We start from the raw sequence: 22,133 nt of genomic DNA, 5'->3' as shown, positions 1-22,133 counted from the left end.
GGAAGACGGAAGCACTCGCGAGATGTTCATTTGTGTTTATAAAGCATATACATTTGAATTTTTTAGAAAATGACCAATCGTTTCGCTAGATAAGACCCTTATTCCTCGTCTGGTATCGTTTAAAGCCCTTTGAAGCTGCACTGAAACTGTAATTTTGACCTTCAACAGTGGAGTCCCTTGAAGTCCACTATAAGGAGAATATCCCTGGAATGTTTTCATCAAAAACCTTAATTTCTTTTCGACTGAAGAAAGAAAGATATGAACATCTTGGATGACATGGGGGTGAGTAAATTATCAGGAAATTTTAATTCAGAAGTGAACTAATCCTTGAAGATCAACATGAGGATGAACTATACCTTTAAATGAGATGAGATGGCACTGTTGAGTCTTTTCTGTTCTTATCAGAGTAGTCATGCACTTGTCAGGTGAACTTTGTGGGAACAGTTAGTTTCTTTTTATGATACCTTAGGTAAAGACACATCCTGTCTCAAGAAGAATCACATTATGCTTTTGTGAGCTGAAGTGAGCTGAAGTACCAACAGACAAGGGCATATTTCAAATCTAACCCTTTATTTCCTCTCCATAGTTCTTGTCCTTCCAACTGTCTGTCCCCCACATTTACAGGTCAAGATTCAAAAACAATGTTATAATGGAGAATGTACAGTGAGGTTTTTTTTTGTTTTGTTTTTTTGGAAGAGAGATTTTTTGAAGAAAGAACTGACACAAATGCTTTTTTTGTTAGTCATTTCTTCTTTAAAAGAAAATATAGTCCCTCTCCAGATAGGATCAATATTTAATCGTATTGGATGACTCAGAGCCTGCTTGACGCTTTGTCTTTATTCTCTAAATAGCTGTTTCACATACACATGGAAAAATTAGTACATAAAGCCAAATGTGTGACACAGCTGTGCTGGACAGACCTCCCACCACTAATAGAGATCACAAAAGAGTATTTGCTTTGCTTAGTGGGGGTTGTGGATCTCTACTTGTTTAGAACAGTCCTAGTGTACATGGCCATAGTATTTTGATGAGCATTGAGGGTATAACAGAGTAGGAATACATTAAGATGCCTCAACTGTCATTTCAGTACACACAATCATAGCTGTACAAACACACAGGCACTCTAATACAGTCAGTCTGCCATTAGTAGGCCAACATGGCATCTTCAAAGCGCTAATGGCAGGAGTGATGGCAGGCGGCGGAACATGCTTGACTTGCTTTGATTACCAATAGCATGAAACCTGTCACATGCGTAACTTGTTTCTAACATGTTTGGTTGGGCTTGTCTGCTCTTGTATTGGTTCAACAGAGTTTGTGATAATGGCGTGCAGTCTAAAGTTGGCCTTAGTTTTGCTTAGCAACACATCTATGGGCTATGGGCTTTGTCTTATCATTAAAAAGTGTATTTTTCTTGGTCTTTTGAAGAAAAAAAGTTGAATGTACTATAAAATCAACTTAAAAGAATACATTAGTTGTCTAAAAATTCTGAGGATCTGTTCATATTTACTGACCCTCATGTTGTTCCAAATTTGTACACTTTTCTTTTTTTTCCATGGAACACCAAAAGAGAATATTTGAAGAATGTTCATGTAGCTCCTGTAGTAACTGCTATTAAATATATACACTGCCGTTCAAAAGTTTTGGGATCAGTAAGATTTTTTTAATGTTTTTTTTTAAAGAAGTCTCTTCTGCTCACCAAGGCTGCATTTATTTGATCCAAAATACAGTAAAAACTGTAATATTGTGAAATATTATTACAACTGAAAATATCTGTTTTCTATTTGAATATATTTTAAAATGTAATTTATTCTTGTGTTGGCAAAGCTAAATTTTTAAACTTCATTACTCCAACATCATTACATTCTTCAGTGTCACATGACCCATCTAATATCCTGTATAATAATATTTATTATTATTATCAATGTAGAAAACAGTTGTGTTCATTTTTTTCAGGATTCTTTTCATGAATAGAAAGTTCAAAAGAACAGCATTTATCTGAAATAGATATCTTTTGTAACATTATGAATGGCTTTACTGTCAATTAAATGCATCCTTGCTGAATAAAAGTATTAATTTTCTTTCCAAAAAGTTTGGGGTCTTACTGACCCCAAAATATAATGTTACTTTTAGTGTTATTTACTTTTTTTTTTTTTTCTTTTACTTCTTCTAGGATGCTGGTCTGCGCTGCTGTGAATCTCTGTCCTGTTGGTATGTTCCAGTTTATTCGTTTTTTTTTTTTAAGTCATCAAGCTGTGAAAGTCAGTCTACCTGCTGAAAGAGTGCTGTTTTGTGAGGCCTGTTTTCCTAATTATTAATTTTTCCTCAAATCTGCAATTTCTCAGAATAGATCTACACAATCATTTGAATGAATGATTGAATAAAGCACATTTATTTAGATAATTTTAGACCCATAATTTTAGGCTTATTAAAATAGGAAATGGCATAGAGAAGATTTAATTATAGCTATAAAAATCAAAGAACACTGATGCATTTAGGCACATTAGCCCATGTGCTCTTTTTTTTTAACAGTTTGAACGGTAAAAGGTCTCAGTAATATTCTGAATAGAAAATAAACATAAATGACTGTCACTTACATTTATTCTCTATTTGAATGCCTTTGGTTACCATCACTAATGTTACCGTCAGGATTGTGCACCATTCAGATTCCAATTGGGAATGCTTTTGAAGAATTTGAATTAAATTTGAGATTTTTTTTTTTTTTTTTTTTTTTTTAACAATACAAACTTTGAATGTTGACTTGACAACCTTTTTTAAAAATGACTTGAATGACTTTGCATGACAGGCATGACAGACAGACAGATTTATGAACCAGGTGGAGAACACTTCATGTTCATTTTACAAAATGCCATTACCTGAATTCCTGAATCCCACTTCCAGTTATTCAAATTCAAATTCAAATTCCACTACAACTTCCTATGGGATCTGGCCTGTTTCAGGTCAGATTCATGATCTTAAATTATGAATTTTGTCCAATCCTGGTTAATTTTGCCTGAGATACTGTATAAATTGTTAATACATGTAGTCACGCAGTTGTAAAAACATTTCCACCCAACTCCATAAAGCTTGTCAACCTGACTCTACACTGATATATTTTTTAGAAATGACTCTGTCTGTAGGTCCAAAATACTCTTCAGCAGATTGATTTATATTTGTCTGTAGTCCATCAACTTACAGTTGTATTGACATGCACTGCCGCTGTTGACTGATTATCTCTCGAGAAGTGGCAGAGTAGAGCAGAGGCCTAATAGGAAAATAATCACAAATAATCTGTCATCTCTACAGGCCCGAGGAGGACAAATATAAATCAGTACAATCATCTCTTAAAGGCAAAGTTAAGACTGAATGGCATATTTTGAATTTACACACTTTATTTTCGTGTTATTCATTTTATTTCAAATGTATTTATTTACTGTCAGTGTCCTGCAGTGCACCTAAAGACATCTGAGTCACCTATGTGCTAATGCCGTGATCTGGTTTCCTGTCTTTGTATTCTCCTTGGTCAGGTGATGCACCTGACTGCCACCTAAAAGGTCAGGCATCCATGCCGTGTACAGGGCAAAGCCACTCTCATCATTCAGCTCCTCCCAATCACCCGTCCCTCCGTCCCCTGGGTGACATTCAGCTGTGTGCACATGAAAGCCCCCAATGTTGTGACTCTAGCCTGTGATCAGATACTCTATATTTCTTTTGGTAATTAAATTGTTGGAAGTTTAAGTAAAAATCAGAACTACTGGCCAGACACACGTTTGTACATCTCTCAATCTCTAGCTCCTTACCCTGATCTTAACCATCACAACTAAGTGCCTAACTCTAACCCTTACCCTAAACATACCTTCAACCTAATTATAACCTTATCTCTAAAACCAAGTCTTGACACTGAAAAACAGGCCTTTAAAGGCATCTCAGAAAGTGAGGATCAGCCAAAAGGTCCTCACTCTAATGGTCTAAAACTCAAACTGGTCCTCACAATTACTGGTATTACTATTTTTGGGGATATTTTGGTCCCCACAATGTAGGGTTTACAAGGACCCAACACACACTATTGTTCAAAAGTTTGGGGTCGGTAGGATTTTTAAAAAATGTTTTTGAACTATGTCTTCTATGGTCACCAATGCTGCATTATTAAAAAAATAAAAAAATAAATAAATAAAATACAGTGAAAACAATATTATTGTGAAATATTATTGTGAAATATTATTTAAATTAACTATTTTCTACTTTAATATATTTTTGTAATTTATTTTTGTGATGTCAAAACTAAATTTTCAGCATCATTACTCCAATCTTCATTGTCACATGATCCTTCAGAAATCATTCTAATATGCTGATTTGGTGCTAAAACAATTTATTATTATTATAATTATTATTATTATTATCAATGTTGAAAACAGTTGGAATAATTTTGTGGAAACCGTGATCATTCTCTTTTTAAGATATTTTGTTGATGAATAGAAAGTTCAAAAGAACAGCATTTATTTGACATCTTTTCTAACATGATTGTCTTTACTTTGTTTAAATTAATGCATCCTTGCTGAATGAATTTATACATTTTGTAAATCTTACTGAACCCAAACTTTTGAATTGTAGTGTGTATATATATATATGTTTAAGCCTTGTGGGTAAACTTCAAATCTAAACCTTTAGAAGAAGAAGAGTCAGTGTTGTTTCACTCAATGTTCATGGCTTCAAACAGTTCATGAGTAGTAGAAAAATATCTCCCAGTTCATTTGGGTTTAATGTGAGACCAAAAATTCACTATAGGGTTCAAATCTAGACTCTGACCACAGCCAAAACATGAAGCCTGATGGACTTGTTCTCAAGCAACTTCTTGGTTGTCTTTGCAATTTGGGCAGGAGCATTGTCTTGTTGAAAAATAACATCTGATTATTCCCCTTTAGTTAACAACTTTTCAATTGTGGGAAGCAAGTCATTCTGAAATATTATCCTGTTCTCAAAATGACTTTTCACAGTGAAGTAGCTCACCAATACTAGCAGCTAAAAAGGCTCCCCACACAATGACATCTCTTCCTCCATGCTTCACTGTGGTAGAGATGCATTTATTATTATATTTCTCAGCAGATTTTCAAAGACACTGCTCTGGAGCATCACCATGCAACTCTCGTTTTATTGTGATTCATCACTCCACAAAACTCTGCTGAACCACTCTCAACTACCCATATTCTGCCAAAATTCTCTCTTTGATGCCTTTTCTGAGACAGCAATGGCTTTTTAAGTAGTGCATTTTACTTAAATTTGCTAATTTCCAGAGCAATCATTTGTTGTTTAGAAAATTAAAAGCTTAGTGTTTAGCCATTTTGGGCTTGGCCCCTTTTTGCCCAGGAGTGCTTATATGATCCATAAAATGCGCACACACAGATGCACTCACATATAAAGCTTGTAGAGGGAATTTCCACGACATGCAGTATGTCAAGTGTTGAACCCACATCTGGGTGAAAAGTGTCCCTTTAGAGTGGAAATGCATGTAATTTTACAGAACAAGCGGGTGAGACAGTCACCACGGGGCCACAGAATCTCTTTGATGTAAGAGTTCAATAAGAGATAATTGCACCAGCTATGGTGAGCTCACTGTTTCTGGCTTCCAGCACTGCTCAGTCTCTGCTCGTCGGCAGCCTGCCTGCAGTGACAACAGCTTATCTGCTGGTGCTTTGAGTGGTGGTAGGGTAGAGGTTGCAGTGAGGTTCACTCTCTCAGGATTCTGCCCATCCTGTCACTTGAGACATGTCAGACAGGGCCAGATGTCAAGCTTAGATATCCTGCCCTGGGTTTGATGAATGGGAATGTAGGTGTGGCAGAGACAACAGACTGCACCAAAAGAGTGCGAGGTTGAACAGAGCGAGTGAGGAGAAGAAGGGCAGGTTGCGCTCGTTTCACAGAGAAAGCGTGGAGAGCTTGTTGAAAGCACTCCCACACACTTGCTTCCCTGCAGAGACTTGCTGCAATGAGAGGAAAGAAACAACCTGGAGTGAAGAAAGCTTTACCTGAGAGAGAGAGAGAGAGAGAAAGGGAGGGAGAGAGAGACAGAGAGTGTATGTGTGTGTATGTGTCTATACTTATCTGCTTTCTGTCGGTTACAGTGGGTGGATGGATTTATCCAATCTAATCATCGTGTAGGCTGCAAAAGATGTGTGTTTTCGTGTGGGTGTTCAGAATGTATGCATGTATGAAGAGTGCTTTCTATAAGTGTACATAAAGTGCTTTTGCAGGCAACTTCCTCTGTATACAAGGGCCATAACCACCATAGACATTAAGGGGGACAAGTCTCCCCCAGTAATTAGAAATGGCCAAATTGTCCTCCTCAATATTTGTAATATTCTTGATGCTGCTCTGCTGCACTGCATTATGGACCGCTTTATTTGTTGTTAGGATGTTGTTAGTTTTAAATGTAACATTTTTAGGCTCATCTGCTTCAGCGGTCTAACAGCGCTTGAAATGATTGAAATGGCCAAATCAAATCAAAGAAGGCGGGCCTTACTGTTCACAGAGTGCAAATTCCAACACGATTTCATATAAATAATAGTGGAAATTCATTGCAGAAGTTGAGATCATCTTTTCTTTTTCATATTGTGAAATATATCCAAGTAGGGCAGGACTTGATTTTGTCCACTGGGAATTTATTTGATTGTTGGAACACTGTTTTTAATTGCTGCAATGTCATGCGAGTGACAGCTTGTTGAGAGGGGTTATTATTGTCCCGCTCTTGTGCCAGTGTACTCGTCATCAGAGGAGAGATGTCATTGTGAGGGAGAGGAAAATGTTTCTAGTTCTGACTGAGCATGCTTTTCATCAGACTGTATAAGGAGAGTAAAGGTTCAGGGGCAGATTTACCGGGGTGGCAACTGCCACCCTAAGAAAAAGCTTTGCCACCCCATCTGCCATCCCAGAATTATCACAGAATAAAATGTAAATGTAAGCCGTGTTTCAAGTACTGCTTTTCAGCAGCGGCGCTTCAATGTGATGACATAAAAAAGACAGCGTAACGCAAAATAATGTCAAGAAAACACATCTTTCAATAAACTGTGCATGATGGTTGCACGCGCACGCAGCGTGCCCAGTGTAGTCAGCTTCATTAACAAATGACTCTTATGAACTGGTTCTTTGTGAGAAAAACACACAGCGCAGCCAAGTTCACTTACAAATTGTTTTTCCATGTTTGTGAATCTGAAAATTACTGCTTTTTGTTACAGTGTTATATGAATTGATGTCTCTAGTGTTCACTTGGCAGTGCAGTAGTCTGTGTATTTGTTAAGTTTTGTGTGTCATCTGCGGCCAAAGTTTGATTTTGTCAGAAGAGAATAAGTTTTTGACTAGAATATTTTATTTTGTCCTGGAAGTTTGAGGTTTGTGCAAGTTGGTGTTCAGTTTTGAGACCGTGATTATAGTTGTGAGCAAATGTTGAATTGTTTCATGAATTGTGCTTTAGCAATCAAGAAAAGCAACTAGATTGAAAAGTTTGAAAGACAAATTTATACTGGCTTGTCATAAAGCCAACTTAAAGTCTTGTTTAAAAAACTTCGGTCAGTTAGGCCAGAATAGATAGATGTTCTTGGTGTTTGCTAAAGTGTTGCTAGGTGGTTACTAGGAGATTCTGGGTGGTTGCTAGGCTCTTGTTATGCATTTGCTGGGGTGTTGCTAGAGTATGTGGTTGATAGGGTGTTCTGGGTGAACACACACAGACATTCCCACCTCTGTTAACAGAAACTCAAAAATTGTTTGCAAAACTATTCAAATTCAGAAGTTTTTGTTGCTCTTTAACTTGCACTAAAACGTGATTTATACCATCGAAGTAGCCTATGAAATATTAATAAAACTGATGGACGGGATCGTAAAAAAAAATTTTTTTTTTATATTTTAATGATAAGACATTTAATAGCTTCTGATTTCGTCCACATTTTAATTTTTATTCACGAACTTACAGGATAAGCAAATAGGCATAGGCTATGCATATTTATATTATGAAAAGAAAGTTGATCAAAGACTGCGTGAACACTTGAACACTTGTCGAGGATCGTGAGTGAATGCGATCATCCTTTCGACTTTACTACTGTACAGAACGAAATAAACATGAATGAAAATCAAAAAATATGTTGCAAGGTACAGTAGCTTACCGAAATCTGTATCACGTCAGTTCAATCAGTGTTGCAAACAATGTCACGTAACATTATACCTCAGAAAAGCCAGTTGTTGACCATAAACTTATAGTCAGCAAGAAAAATAACAAAACGAACTGTTTAAAACAAAACAAACTGGATTAGAAACTTAATTATGTAAGTAAGTATAAGTATTATAACTTTATTATTATAAAATGGTCTTAAACTGGGTGCTCGCCTGTGTGTATCGTTTTCATTTTATTCTGGAGACTGAACTCGCGCTCTGCAGACACACTGTAGTGCACTCACCACCAACTGGACAGGGGTGGGAATTACAGTTACAGCAACATCAGCCTCAGTAATGACACACCTCAGTAGTATATATACATATATATGTATATGTATATATATATATATATATATGTCACAATACCGCCGGTGACACTCCACGACCGCGGTGGCAACTTCACCACCGCAGTGGTGCGGTTGTCATGCCTACCGTCACAGCCCTAAAATAAGCTCAGACTCATTTAGAATCTGTTGATGTTTTTCATATAGTGTCCTGACTTGGTGCCATTATGGATATTGAAATCTTGTTATTTATTTTTCATTTGAAATAGTATAGATGATTATTTTGTGGTAATGCAATATTTGTGAAAACAATTGTGTATGTCAGGCCATGAATCTCCAAAAAACTACGCATGGGTTGGTGGTCACTTGCTTTGGTGTTGCCACCCCTCATAGACTTCATGCCATCCCTTTGCCACCCTAATTTTCTAGATCCGCCCCTGTAAAGGTTGAAATTAAGTGTTATTTTATGTTTTTATACAGGATATTTTAATGCTTAACAAGCAGTGCTTATCAGACAATGCTAATGATCTCAAAATGGCTACATTCCACCACCCAAGACTTGTCACTGGACTCATCATGCATTTGAAAGACAGTAGCCCCTCTTCCAGATATCACAATTAAGTTGTCTTTCAATAGCTTAAAGATTGCCCCTCGCACAAGCACTCGTACCCTGCCAGGCGGCTTATCTGCTCTGATAGAGGTGTGTTTTCTTTCCCACACTTTTGTCAAGCAGGAAAACACCTATTTACAGGCCTGCCAACAACGATTTCCACAGCCTTCCTGTGTGGTTAATACAGTACATATCAACAGTCTGGCCACATCTTCCATCCATCTGTCCATCGTTCCATCCTCAGTCCATCTATCCGACCGAACAGCCAGCCAGTCAGCCATCCCATTTATTTTGTTTGCTTTTGGAGGAAATGGATGTGAGCAATCACTTTGTTGAGTGCTGAGACTGAAATAGCAATCCCATGGCCGTAGTTGCCCAGCTGGTTTCTGTTGCCTTCAGTGTTGTACATGTTACATGTTCATTGATTTGTCTCATCTCATTGCAGCTGTTTTTCTAATGTGACATGCAAGGGAAAAGATCTCAGATGAGAATAAGTTCAAATAGTCTTTAGCTGCAGTGAAAGTTGTGATGAAAAGACTGTCACTCAAAAAGAATAAAAAAAAAGTGAGAAAAAGTATTTGTGGTGTTGGATAAAAAGAGTGAAAAGGTAAGAAAAGGATATAGGAATATCTTTTCCCCAGCCTTTGTAGAAATGATAAGTGTGGTATCATATTGGGGAAGTCAGTTCCATTCACTCACTAGTGTGCCCATTGAGTACACGCAGCAGAATTAGACTTTCAAATCACCCCGACTTTGTTATTTTCTTCAAGTCTTGCTGTGCACAAGGCTCTTCATCTCCAGACAATCAGCGTGCCAGGTCGATGGGGCAAGAGAAAGGAATCATAGAAGCAGAAGTGTGAATGTTTAAAATGCAGCTGTTCTTGTTCTTGGCTGCCATTAATGTCGACTGCAAAAATGGCTGGAAGCCTCTAATGATGTGTGGAATAAGAGGACACGGTCTGTATCGTCACCGGCAGTCATGACGTTTTAACTTTTCACCTGCCTGATAGCATTCTTGAAAATGCCAACCGTTTCTTTACTACTATCCTTGGTTGGTTCATACGAGTTCTGAAAGCTGAGACAGGCGGCCGATTAAAGAGAGTTCCTGATTAAAGCACACCTGACTTTCATCTCAATGACTCTGCTAAGAGTATGCATTGAACGAGCCTTAAACACAATAAAAATGTAATTAGTCTTTCTTGCATTAATTAAATGTCAATCATAATGAATCCATTACATGTTATGAGGCATTCTGAGAGATGCACCAGATTGCTTGATTACTGCAAGAGCACACCTGTACCAAAAAAAAAAAAAAATAGCCCTGAACAATTCTTGTTTTGTGTATTATATTGTTCAATACAAGCATCAGATTATTGTTGTGGTACACTTAGCATGCTAATTCAAAGCTAATTAAAGTGAAATGCAATCTGCTAGTTTATCAGGGGGAAGATTGGAATGTAAAATACCCTCAAGCTAAACACCCAAATTTCTCAGGAGAAAGAAAGGCGGCTCGATTTCTGTGTACAAACGGATGGCAATTGGACTGTGGTCTTCCCATCTCTGTTGGAAATGGGAACTGCTTTTTTCTCATTTTCTCGGGTGGCATTGCAGCCTCAGTGGCAAGTCACCTTTGTTTAAATCAATACTGCAGAAAGAGTGACTGAGAGAAGTAGGGAGTGTGGGGAGGCAATGAGTTGGCACTGTAAAGAGAGATGTTTAGTCATTAAAAGAAAAAGCAAGAAACAAACTGTGTATGTATATATATATATATATATATATATATATATATATATGTATGTTAAGTGTTATGTTAAGTTGCAGTTTGCAGTATATCCTGGTTAAAGTTTAAACAAGTGGTTTTCAATTGTGGTCCTATAGGAACACAAAGCACTGCACATTTTGTATGTTTCTTGTATCGCACACACTCAGTTCAGCTAATGATCTGAATCAAGTGTGATAAAGAAAGGAGACAAAATGTGCAGTGCTGGGTCCCCATGACCATGATTGAAAACCAATGTTTTAAAATTACTGTACTGTAAATATTCATGCTCTCTGGCAGACTTTGGTAGCTTTATGGCCATTTGTTGTTGTTGTTGTTGTTGTTGTTGTTGTTTTGCAGCCATTTTTATAACCAACATGAGAAATGTTACAGAATGACAAATAGTTGTTGGTTTGAACAAGAAAATGTGATCTGTCCTTGTCTTGTGTGTGAACAGGCCTTTAGATCTGTTTCCTTTCAGGTTTGGAGCTTGAGCAGAAATCAGTCAAAGTCAACCATAATGTTTTCACATAGCACTATAGTCAACAGCTAAGGGGCTGGGTTTCTGAAGTCATTCGCCATTGTTTAGGGTTATGCGTTTCATTCTACCTTTGTTTTCTTGCAAGGTCACCCAACAAAGAGCTCATTTCACACTATGATGCTGTAGCGCTGCTAAGGAAGGGGTGGCAACAGTCAGTTGAGCCAAACAGGGTAAAGGTCTGATTGGGCGAGAGAACCACCACTGAAACTCTAGGCAGAAAGAAGTGGAGCATTGTGTAATGAATGTAAACATATGGGAGTTTCAATGGTCCCACCTCTGTTCCTTCTGACTTAACATTGACAAAACCTCTTAAGGGATGTTAGTGTAAATGCCGACTCTATTCTAACAAGCAGGAGTATATAGTGGAAAATGTTGACATTGACCTTGCTGAAGTTTGTTCTTTTTAAATTATAATGCAGTGAGTTGTTTTCCCTGTCACCCTTACTTGTGTGCTTATAGTTTGGAGCCATATATTGTAAACCTGAGTGACAATCACAACTGGTAAATTTCCACATACACAGTGCTGAGCCTCTCATATAAGAAATGACATGTGTTTGAGTGCCCAACTCAAGTGTAGAGCAGAAATATAGAGCCGAGTGTACAAATCAATGACAACTGAGGTTTTTTTTTTTTTTTTAGCCAAACAAGTGCCCCATTTGTATAAAGACATCACAAAGAATCTGAGCTCTTCCCAAATTTTACATCAAACTAAAAGAACCATTTTAGACAAGGGTTGTTTTCGCTGCAAAGGATGAATCAAGTCAGCCAATTGCAACCAATCCACACAACATGACGTGACACCAATTTCTAGCCTTTCACTTCAAGAGCAGCCAGATCTATTCATATGATATTATGATAAAAAGGCACTGAAATGACATTGAGCTATGACACCGGTGCCCAGCAAAGGAGGCAAAAGTGACATGCAGTCAATCTAGTATTGCTACAGCCATGCATCAAGACACATTTCAGAGAAAGTCTGTCAAAACAAGGCTCGTCTTCAGTCGAGATGGCAATGATCTTGTATCACCCTGAAGGGGTTTATTTTGCAAGTTACTGGCTTGTTTTTTTTTTTTCTGCACTAGTTACCAACTAATGTTTTTATTGTATTGCTGTCAAAGATTTTATTCTCATATATTAAAATGAATCCTCTCTTCTATTTGCATCAGCATGGCTCGTCTGTATGGACAGGTGGGGCAGAGCCCCACAAAAATATTTATCCAAACATAGACCTCTATATACACTGAATAAATAATAAATTATAAATAAGTTCAGGATTCTGCAACAAATATTTTTCAGATTTTCTAGACTATTTTAAGTCGTAAAGTGAGCAGGATATATTACAGTGTGGATTCAGCAGGCATGTATTCATGATACTAAGTGGGGCAGCTGGTCTCGGAGCCCTCTCTAGCTCTACAGCGCCTCACAAATTTCCCGATGTAAATCTGTGGTGAAAAATGGAACTGCAGCGCGCTCGCATAGAGAGCCGCTAGGGCAGATTTCTGGCTGCCCCTCTTATTTTCACGTTAGGTTAACACACCTTACGTAAACCTCGCTCCAGACCAAGACATTATCAGTCCGTTTCAGATATGTGTCTGCATCAGGTCAGTAACCCTTTAATTTAAACATGCTCATGTGACTAGCTTTTATATACAGTAGTTCTGTTGTGTTTGTTTTATGTTTGTTCTGAGGATAGACATGGCTTTTTTTCCTCACTGGAATTCCTACATAACTTGCATTATTCTAAAACAATATTTGGAGGTAATAAATACTACATTAAGGCAATTTTAAGATGGCATTCTATGTCATGTGTACTAAAGTCTGTCAATCATCATTAGGGCGCCACCCTCAGGCTGAATAACGCAAGGACATTAGAATTCTGCCAAAAGTGTGTCTTATGTATTTAGCGATTAGAATATAAAGCTTACAAAATGGTTATCATAAACTAGCGCTAAGACCCAGAATCTGCCCCACCTAAATTTATGGCCAGGAGCCGCTACTGATTTGTATTACAGTAGGTAGTCATGGTAACCATTTTCAGTCGTAGGATGGCGCCAATTAGCTACTTGGGTTGATATGAAAACAGTGCGTGATACTGAACGCCATGGCACTGTGCGTATTTTGCCATGGGCAATGGTTAAATGTTATTAATATAAAATATTATACAACAATTTTTGACTTCTCAATATTGCATTTGACAGTTATAATTAAATAATCCAAAGAGTTGTTTAATAAAATGATTTTTTCACCATAACAAGCCTAGTTACGAGTGTCATCACGTGGTTCATTATTTTCTTAGATGCATTCTGGACTAGAGTTGTTCAAAAACGACATGCCCTCTTATAATCACCTAGTGCCTCTAGCGATGTCAAAGCCTGATCTATGAATAAAGGAAAGAAAAGGCAGAGTACAAATTTTCAAGAGGACAATATGAAATGACTCCCGTTGTGCTGTGTTCATTAGCTTTAATTCATTAATGTGCAAATTAACCTCAGACATACAAAGAAGAGCGGCGGCAACACAGAGGGGTGTTAAGAGAGGGATCTAATGTGGTCATCTAAAGGTTATGAATGAATAATTCATGAAACGTTTTATTTCCGGTTGTCACATATTACTGTGCCCCTCTGTCCCCTTGACTAGATTTCATCGCCGCTGTTAAGATGGCACATTTAGAGAGAGTAAAAAATGGGAAAAGAGGGAATAGTTCAGGATCCAGAGACACAGCTGTGTGCTGATGGTTGGGCTCCGTATCTTTGCATCTCCGCTAGTGCATCAGGAACAGATGGGTCTCGGTTAATTGAATTATTTATTAACCAAATCTCTGAGCATATGCTGGACATTGAGCATCCTGTCTTGTCTGAGCCGCCCAGCAGTCGTCAAATTTCCGGCCTCCTCTGAAGAGCCTCCTCCCAACCGTGTTCCACATCCCGAAGAGAAGAGAAAGAGGGTCAGTAAGAATGGGAAACACTAGAGGGAGAAGTAGGACGTGCTAATGATTTACCTATTTGCCTTTGGCCATTTCCTAGCAACGGCAGTTTATTTTCCTCTTTCTTCCTTCACTCTAAGCATCGCTCCAGGCCTCCCTGTAGAAGAGGATGCTGCTTAGCTATCAGCAGTTCTGGAAGCAGTAAGAGTAAGACTGGTGAGAAGTTTTTGCCCTCAAACTCTCCAGGGATAAGAAACACTCTGTGAAGATGCCCTCCCCTTTCCAAAAAAAAAAAAAAAGAGCAGGAATTCACCCTCCACAATGTGCTTATCCTGACAAATGGGCCGATGATGATCCCGATTAGCTTCAGCAGAGGTCACAATGCTCTTTTCCTATCTGCTACAGAACACTGGCATTTAAAGACCTGGAACGTAATAAATGTGCAGCGATAAAAGGTTTAATACTAGCAGGGTCAAAAACATACTGTGTCGAAATGCGCTCAATAAAGAAAGCCTCAAAAATAAACCGTGCAAAATCAAATTTAAAGGCGATGATGCATTCTTATTTTAGAGTTAAACATACGTGTTATTTGAGCACGTTCAGAGCAGACAGACAGTAGCTCATTTTCACCGCTGCCGTCGCCACGGCAGGCCCCGAAATCCTCTCCTCTCCTGTCTCGTCAAATAAAATGAAATGGCTTTGATCTTCTATCCTAACTCAGCTCTGTATAATTTCAGCAGCTGCTGAGAAACCTGCTCTCTACCTGAGTGTTTGTCAGCCCAAGCAATTTGTCTTTGGATGGATTGCATTGGGTGATAGCTTTATGGAGTCACGGCCAAAGCTTGCAGCGCTGCCTGCAAAGAACAAATCTCTGATACTCACAATCATGTGAGACACGGGGAAGAATGAAAGGAAAAGAAAGGGAAAAGGAAGAGAGAGAGAAGTCAATCAAATGCAGCTATTGTGGGAACCATTGTAAGGGTATCAATTACTTTGTGTCAGTCTCCAAAGGCCTTCCCCTGGTAATGCTGAACACAAATACAGAACGAGATGTGAGGTAAATTATAGCTACACGGAGGTCTACAGATATACAGATACAAATACAGCAGAGAGACGCTAGACTGACAGCCTGAAGGGTGAGCCCAGAGATGTATCAGACATCTGTGCGCACGTTTCACTAGCGGGTGTATGCGTTGTTGGTAGCGCCATGCTCGTTCTGAGAGGAACGTCGTCTTTGGAGGCTTCTGTTGTATTTAAAGTACACATTCTCTTGTGTTTCAAAGCTTGAGTGGATAGAATAAAATTTGCAAAACAGTTGGGGATCACTTGTACCTGCAACTCACACAGCTTGTAATTGCTCTGTGACTTCAGCTCAGCGGTGAGAGGAAAGGAACCAATTAAAAGCCAAATACGGCCTATGAGGTGTCCACTAAAAATAGCCACTCAAGCAGTGTCTGCTGTGAGTTGTGACAGAAAATATGGCTGTAGGAATTTAGGGAATAGTATCCTACAGTTCTAAATAAGTGCGCCACTGTGTTGCTTTCGTGGTGCGAAATGAAATGTTGCAAGCAGTGATTATAAGAAAGGTGTCTGCTGTTGTTTTCTCAAAGGACGAGATGTTTAAAGATCCAGGCTCTCCAGCAGCTGCATGCAACCGATGTCTGTGGGAAATTAGGCAAGCTGAGGCTTGTTATTGTGTTGTGGCTGATGAAGCAGAGGGCTTTTTCAGCCGCCACTTACGTTCTTCATATTAACTCAGGTAATATTTTCGCATATGAACAAATATGAAGTTTCTTACTGTGTTAACCTTTACTGAATGCTGAAATTACATAATTTTACCAAGTTGTATAAAATTGAAAATGTTAAGTGGAAATTAGACTCTTGAGCTCTGTTCCAAAACCTAGTGATCTGCCTCGTAGCCTTCAACAGGCTTTCATCAAGTTTATAATTTATTATTATTCAAAAGTTTATTCACAATTGATACATTTTCTCGCCTTGTCCGCTATCTTGGATTTTTTTTCTGAGTCTATCGCTATGCATTATAGCAGTGTTACTCACTGCGTGACTCGCGAGCCTCCTGCGGCTCGACAAGCTTTAATTTGTGGCTCGCATGGCAACTAATACGGTGATATCATATGACCTAACGTGAAAATGAGCGGGGCAGCCAGAAATCTGCCCCAATGGCTCTCTATGAGAGCACGCTGCAGTTCCATTTTTTCACCACAGATTTATGGAAATTTCAGACTTCGTTGTTAAATGACAAAATAACCTTATACAATTCACTCACTACATGGATGAGTACATAGTGCATAAGTACATTGTGTATAAGTGCATAGTGTATAGTGCGTCATTTGGGACACAACTCGGCTGCCCGCTTAGTATCGTGAATACATGCCTGCCGAATCCATGCCTTACATTTTATCATATCCTGCTTTTTTATGACTTAAATAGTCTAGAAAATCAAAAAAAAAAAAATAATAATAGTAATCTCAACCATAAACACTATAAAGAGGAAACAGAGAAAATAGGATTGCAAACAACAAGCTACAAATAAAACATGAAGAAAGTCAAGGAAATGAATGCTTCCGCTCATCCCAGCATTAAGGTAATCCTGCTTTTTTGTTATTAAGGGAAATCATCTTGTCTCAATTACAAATTTGACTGGTAAATGATAAAGAATGAATTTTTCCCGCCTTTTGTATTTATTGCATTGCATATTGTATGTTCAGGGATGACAGATTGATAAGCAGATATGCTATTTATGAACATGAAAAAATACTATAGTAATTTATAGTAAATATTTTAGTGTTTTTTAACTATACTATAGTAAAGTACTTGAATTAATTTGTTGTGGTAATTCTATAGTTGCTGTGGTAACATAACAACTATAGTAATATAAACAATTACTTTACACAATACTGTACTAAGTTTTCTACAACTATAGGGTGTATTATACTACAATACACTACAGTTTACTGTAGTAAAAATTAAAGTACACTACAGTATTTATTACAGTTTATCAGTTCACTAGTTAATACTACAGTATGCTGATATTAACATTCATTAACAAAGTGTTGTAAATACTATAATATATACAGTATACTACAATTTACTATAGTATGGTTCAAAAACACTATAGTGTTTACTATATAAATTACTATAGTATTTTTTCATGTACTGGATGTAACTTTTGATACTTTGCGGTAAAAGTGGCTCTCTTATTGACTTTTCCTATCGGTGTGGCTCTCGTGAAAAAAAAAAAAAAAAAAAATAGTGAAGACCACTGCGTTATAGGATTGCCGCCTCCACAAAGTACACATGTGAAGCTGACTTTAAATTTGATCACATATTAGGAGACAACATGTATGATACTTTTTCTGCAAAGTATACATTTAAATCTGCCTTCAAATTTCACCACAGTGTGGTGTATTAGGAGTCCGCACCTATGATGCCATTAGTTCCTCCTTCTGAAGGCAGCTCACTAGGTTTTGGAACAGAGCTTTTGCATATGGTTTCTATTGTTTTGTTGATGTGACACTTACAAGGGGTCAAGTCATCTCTTATGTTCCTCCATAATGTTACTCTTAATTCTTTAATGGTCAGCTCAATCACAAGCGCCTCATATTAAGGCAAGGTTAAAGTTCAATCCATCACCTTTAGTGACATGGCTGATTATGAGGTCAGATTGAGTCACAGGGAGCGATAGCCTAAGGAGTAATTTTATAGGGCCAGAGGTCAAATTGAAATGTGATGTTGGATCTCTAAGGCTCACATACTTGTTCCCTTGTCCTCTTCATGCCCGGTGCTACAAATGTCTTCAATCAGGACTGGAGGCTTATGGGAAAGCAGTTCAACCTTTTCAAGATATTTCACAAGGCCTCTCCACTTTTAAAATCTAACCACTCTAACCCAAATATTGTTTTAACCAGTCTTGCAACCCTTGTGCCACACAAGAATCCCGTCCGTGTATGTGGGTGGCATATGAATGTAATTAAAATGCAGTTATTGTGCTCTATTTTCTCTGTGGTGGACACTTGACCTGATGGTGGACTTCTATGCTGATTTAACTCTTCTAGCATTTAAACAAGACTGTTCATAGGCTTTTGACTGCTGTCCACTCTTATTAGTCCATGAGTTGTTTCTCAACAGTATGTTTTCATTTCTCATCTCCACCAGTACTTCTGAAGATTGGATGTTTGAGTGCTCCGTAATTGAGACTGAAACTTGGCCATGCATTATGGATCATAAGTACTAGGCCTCATTTGAATATGCATTGCACAGTCCACAGAAGTGGATTGCCTTTCTAAGAGTGCAGGAGCGCTGAACTGAATTATGCAAAAGACCCAAACTGGATTGAGACTTGAATTTGAGACTCAAAAAATATTGATCTTCATCTATTTGGGTGTCATAAATCTGGTACTGTGTATGTGTTTCATAAAAGAAGATTGTTTCCCATCTCCTTTTGCATTTCCACCATATCTCTGCTCAGTAGCACCGTGAGCTGCGTGTGAAAGTATGTGTCGATTGGACGAAGGCACGAACCGAGTAAATGACTTGCTCCTATCCGTTTAGCGCTGCATACATAGAGAAGTGTTTCATCTCTTGGCTTTGTGACAGGTCCAACCATGTGCCGCAGCTCATCAGTCCTTGTGCTGTGTATGATGATCTTCCTCTCTGGGGCTGTGAGAGCCGGAGACGTGCCGAGGATGCGTTGGGACTAACAAGTACGTGAGTACAATGCAGTTGGGCGTTGACTCACCAGCTGGCTTTCTGTGTCAGATCCCCTCTCTCCCATTTGAGGGCATCCCAGTCACATGCTTCCCATGACTGAGACTGTCACAACCAAACCATTAACCTTCATTTTGAGCAACATTAATCTTGTTGTAATGGAGATGGTGTTTTATTTACTCAGCAATGCTGTGCACACACTGGATCCAGGGTGAATTCTGTGAGTAAACAACCACTGATTGATTCTGCAAATGTTCATAAACTGTGTTTGTTTACCAGGGAATGGTGACCATTGCCGTTTTTCTGACACACACGAGAGCATTCTTGTTTTGTTAGCGTATACACACTGTACATATGTGCTGTATAGTGTGTGCACGTAGTTCACTGGCACAAAAATGTCACATGGCTGTCTCCTCCAATGATTTCAGCAAAGTACAATTTGTTTCCTTGACAAATCCGCAGGTGCATTGTTCCTTGTTCTTCAACAGAAAAATACTTCAAAATGGTTGAAACTGGTTTGAAAGTCAGTTTGAAGTCACTATATAACGTCATCCTTACCTCACACTGTCTTACTCAAAGGCCCGCGGTGCACCACGCTTTGCATCTTCTCAGTGCAATTCCATTTGAAGTGCAGTAAAACAAAAACATCATTGGCTGCAGGTGTTTCTCTGGAGAAATGCTTTTTAATGTTGGATTGTTTGAAGCTTCATCTCTGTGAAATTCTCATTTTAAGAGGATGCACATTGTTTTCATAGGGTATGAGTGAGCAAAGTGAGGAACTGTCAGAGAAGTAAAGTTTGAATATGACTATTGGCGTCAAGCATCTTGGTTAAGAGCAATTGATTTTCGCTGTGATATACCCACAAGTGCCTCAGTTATGATGCACTGAGTAAAGGCTGCATTATTGCTCTCCGGTTGAAATGATGCTGGTTGTCAAACACAGGAGCTATAATGTGAACATGGATCTGGAGAAAAGCAGAAACATATGGGGCAAATTCACAATTGCTACATTTGTGCCTCTTTTTATTTCAGTGCTAAAACCTTTCTTATTGACTAATCACTGCAATCTACTTGATCTGCTTGATTTATCTTTGTAAATTGTAAGGATAGTTCGACCAAAAATGGAAATTCTGTCATCATTTACTTACCCCCATGTCATTACAAATCTGTATGACATTGTTTCTTATATGGAACACAAAAGAAGATATTTTGAAGACTCCATTATTCTTTGAAATATTAATTTTCTAATACTTTTAGTGCAAACATGTCTTTTTTTCAAGTAAATTAAGTGTGTTCTTATTATAGATTCTAAACTGAGCCATAGTCAAGAAATTCTGCCATTTGCTTGCCGTAATTAACAGATTAAATTAACTTCCGTGAATGGTAAACAATTTTGTTTAAGAGAGATGTTTGTGTATATTTTCTAGTGATCATGGCAGCAGTAATGCATCAAATGTTGATCAGATGAGGGAGAAGAGCATTATAAGCAGGCACAAATCCAGACTTATATATAGCTTAGTGCTTTTAAAGAGCCAATTCAGTTGCGTGGATCACAGTGCAGGAGTGAGTCTGTAACCTTCACAACCTAGCACTTATGAAAAGGCCTGCAAGATGGAAAATTGCACACCACAATCAACACTCGAGTGTTAGGGGTGATGGGGCTTTTTCAACTTATGCCCCAAAATTGTAGAATGTGCTTCCAGTTCATTATTATTATTTATTTATTTATTTAAAAATAATTATTTTATAAATATTACTATTTTATCTTTTTTTTTTTTTTTTTTTTTTTTTTAGGTTGGCTTTATTTGATTTAGGGTAAATTGTACAATGACATTTTTTTTAATGTACATTTTGTTGTGTGCTGGTTTATGCATTTTCATAAGTTTTATTGTAAAGCACTTTAAGAAGCCTATTTTGAAGGTGTTATATAAAATAAAGTTTATTATTATAAATATTATTATTATTTTTATTTTTTGTTTGTTTGTTTGCACCATTACCTGATTTGCATATTTGCATATATTTTTTCTTTCCAGTGAGCGCAATTCATTCTTAGCGAAGTCCACTATGTATCTGAAATTTCTATGTATTTTGCATTTCTTAATTTTATTACTAATTTTGTTAGTTAACACTTTACAGTAAGGTTCATTAGTTAAACATTCAATATTGTATTAACTAACATGAACTAGCCATGAGCAATACATTACTGTATTTACTAATCTTCGTTAACGTTAATGAAAATACAGTTGTTCATTTTAGTTCACAGTGCATTAACTAATGTTAACAAGATTTTAATAATGTATTAGTAAATGTTGACATTAACATTAACAAAGATTAATAAATGCTGTATAAGTGTAGTTCATTATTAGTTCATGTTAACTAATGTACTTAACTAATGTTAACTAATGAGCCTTATTGTAAAGTGTTACCATGTTAAGTGCAAATCTACGGAGCCTCTGTACAAATCACCATGGTACACATTATGTTATCATTACTAACTTATTTAAATAAATAATATCACGGTTGCTGCGGTTCTTGCATTCCTCTGCTGTTGGCTCGTCAATAGCGTGGTATTACGATATTGCGGTTATCGCGACAGCCCTCTAGTAAATGACAGTTATGGCATTGTGGTTTGTCAGTGTTCTTTATGTGGTCTAAATACTTTTTTTTTTTTTTTTTTACTAGAATAAAGAATGTTTATATGCTAAGCAGGTGTAGCCTTTAGCATTGTATAGCAATCTACAAATAGGCTAATATATGTTCTGCCTAAATGAAAAAATCCACATACAATGCACAAAAAATCCACATACAGTTGAAATGTAACAGAAGTAGCATGTAGCAACAGATATTTTCTTCCATATTTTGATGTATATCTAGGCGAAAAAGAAAACAAATCTAACGTGGTCCAATCCATCAGTTGTTCAATGGATGGAGGCTGATCTGAATGTGAGCTTGAAGTCAGATTGTAAGAAAGGGACGGGGTTTATGTGGATAAACAATTAAATAAACATGCATATATGCATTATTCACAGTAAGATCATTATGATGCATTTAGAAAATTGGGTGGATTTTCATTTAATGCTGACTTAAGTATG

General features: G+C 37.6%; 1 long non-coding RNA gene across 1 annotated transcript in view; it reads left to right on the top strand.

Annotated features, from left to right (window-relative positions):
* Positions 1–22,133, top strand: part of LOC127515721 (uncharacterized) — a 60,611-nt gene that overhangs the window by 14,936 nt on the left and 23,542 nt on the right. The window contains exon 3 of the long non-coding RNA XR_007930854.1: positions 2,171–2,208. This is a non-coding gene — a long non-coding RNA (uncharacterized LOC127515721). The remainder of the gene's footprint in view (positions 1–2,170; positions 2,209–22,133) is intronic.

Source organism: Ctenopharyngodon idella, chromosome 7 (assembly GCF_019924925.1).
Source record: "Ctenopharyngodon idella isolate HZGC_01 chromosome 7, HZGC01, whole genome shotgun sequence".
NCBI classification, from domain to species: domain Eukaryota; kingdom Metazoa; phylum Chordata; class Actinopteri; order Cypriniformes; family Xenocyprididae; genus Ctenopharyngodon; species Ctenopharyngodon idella.
This window is presented reverse-complemented; position numbering and strand designations above follow the sequence as displayed.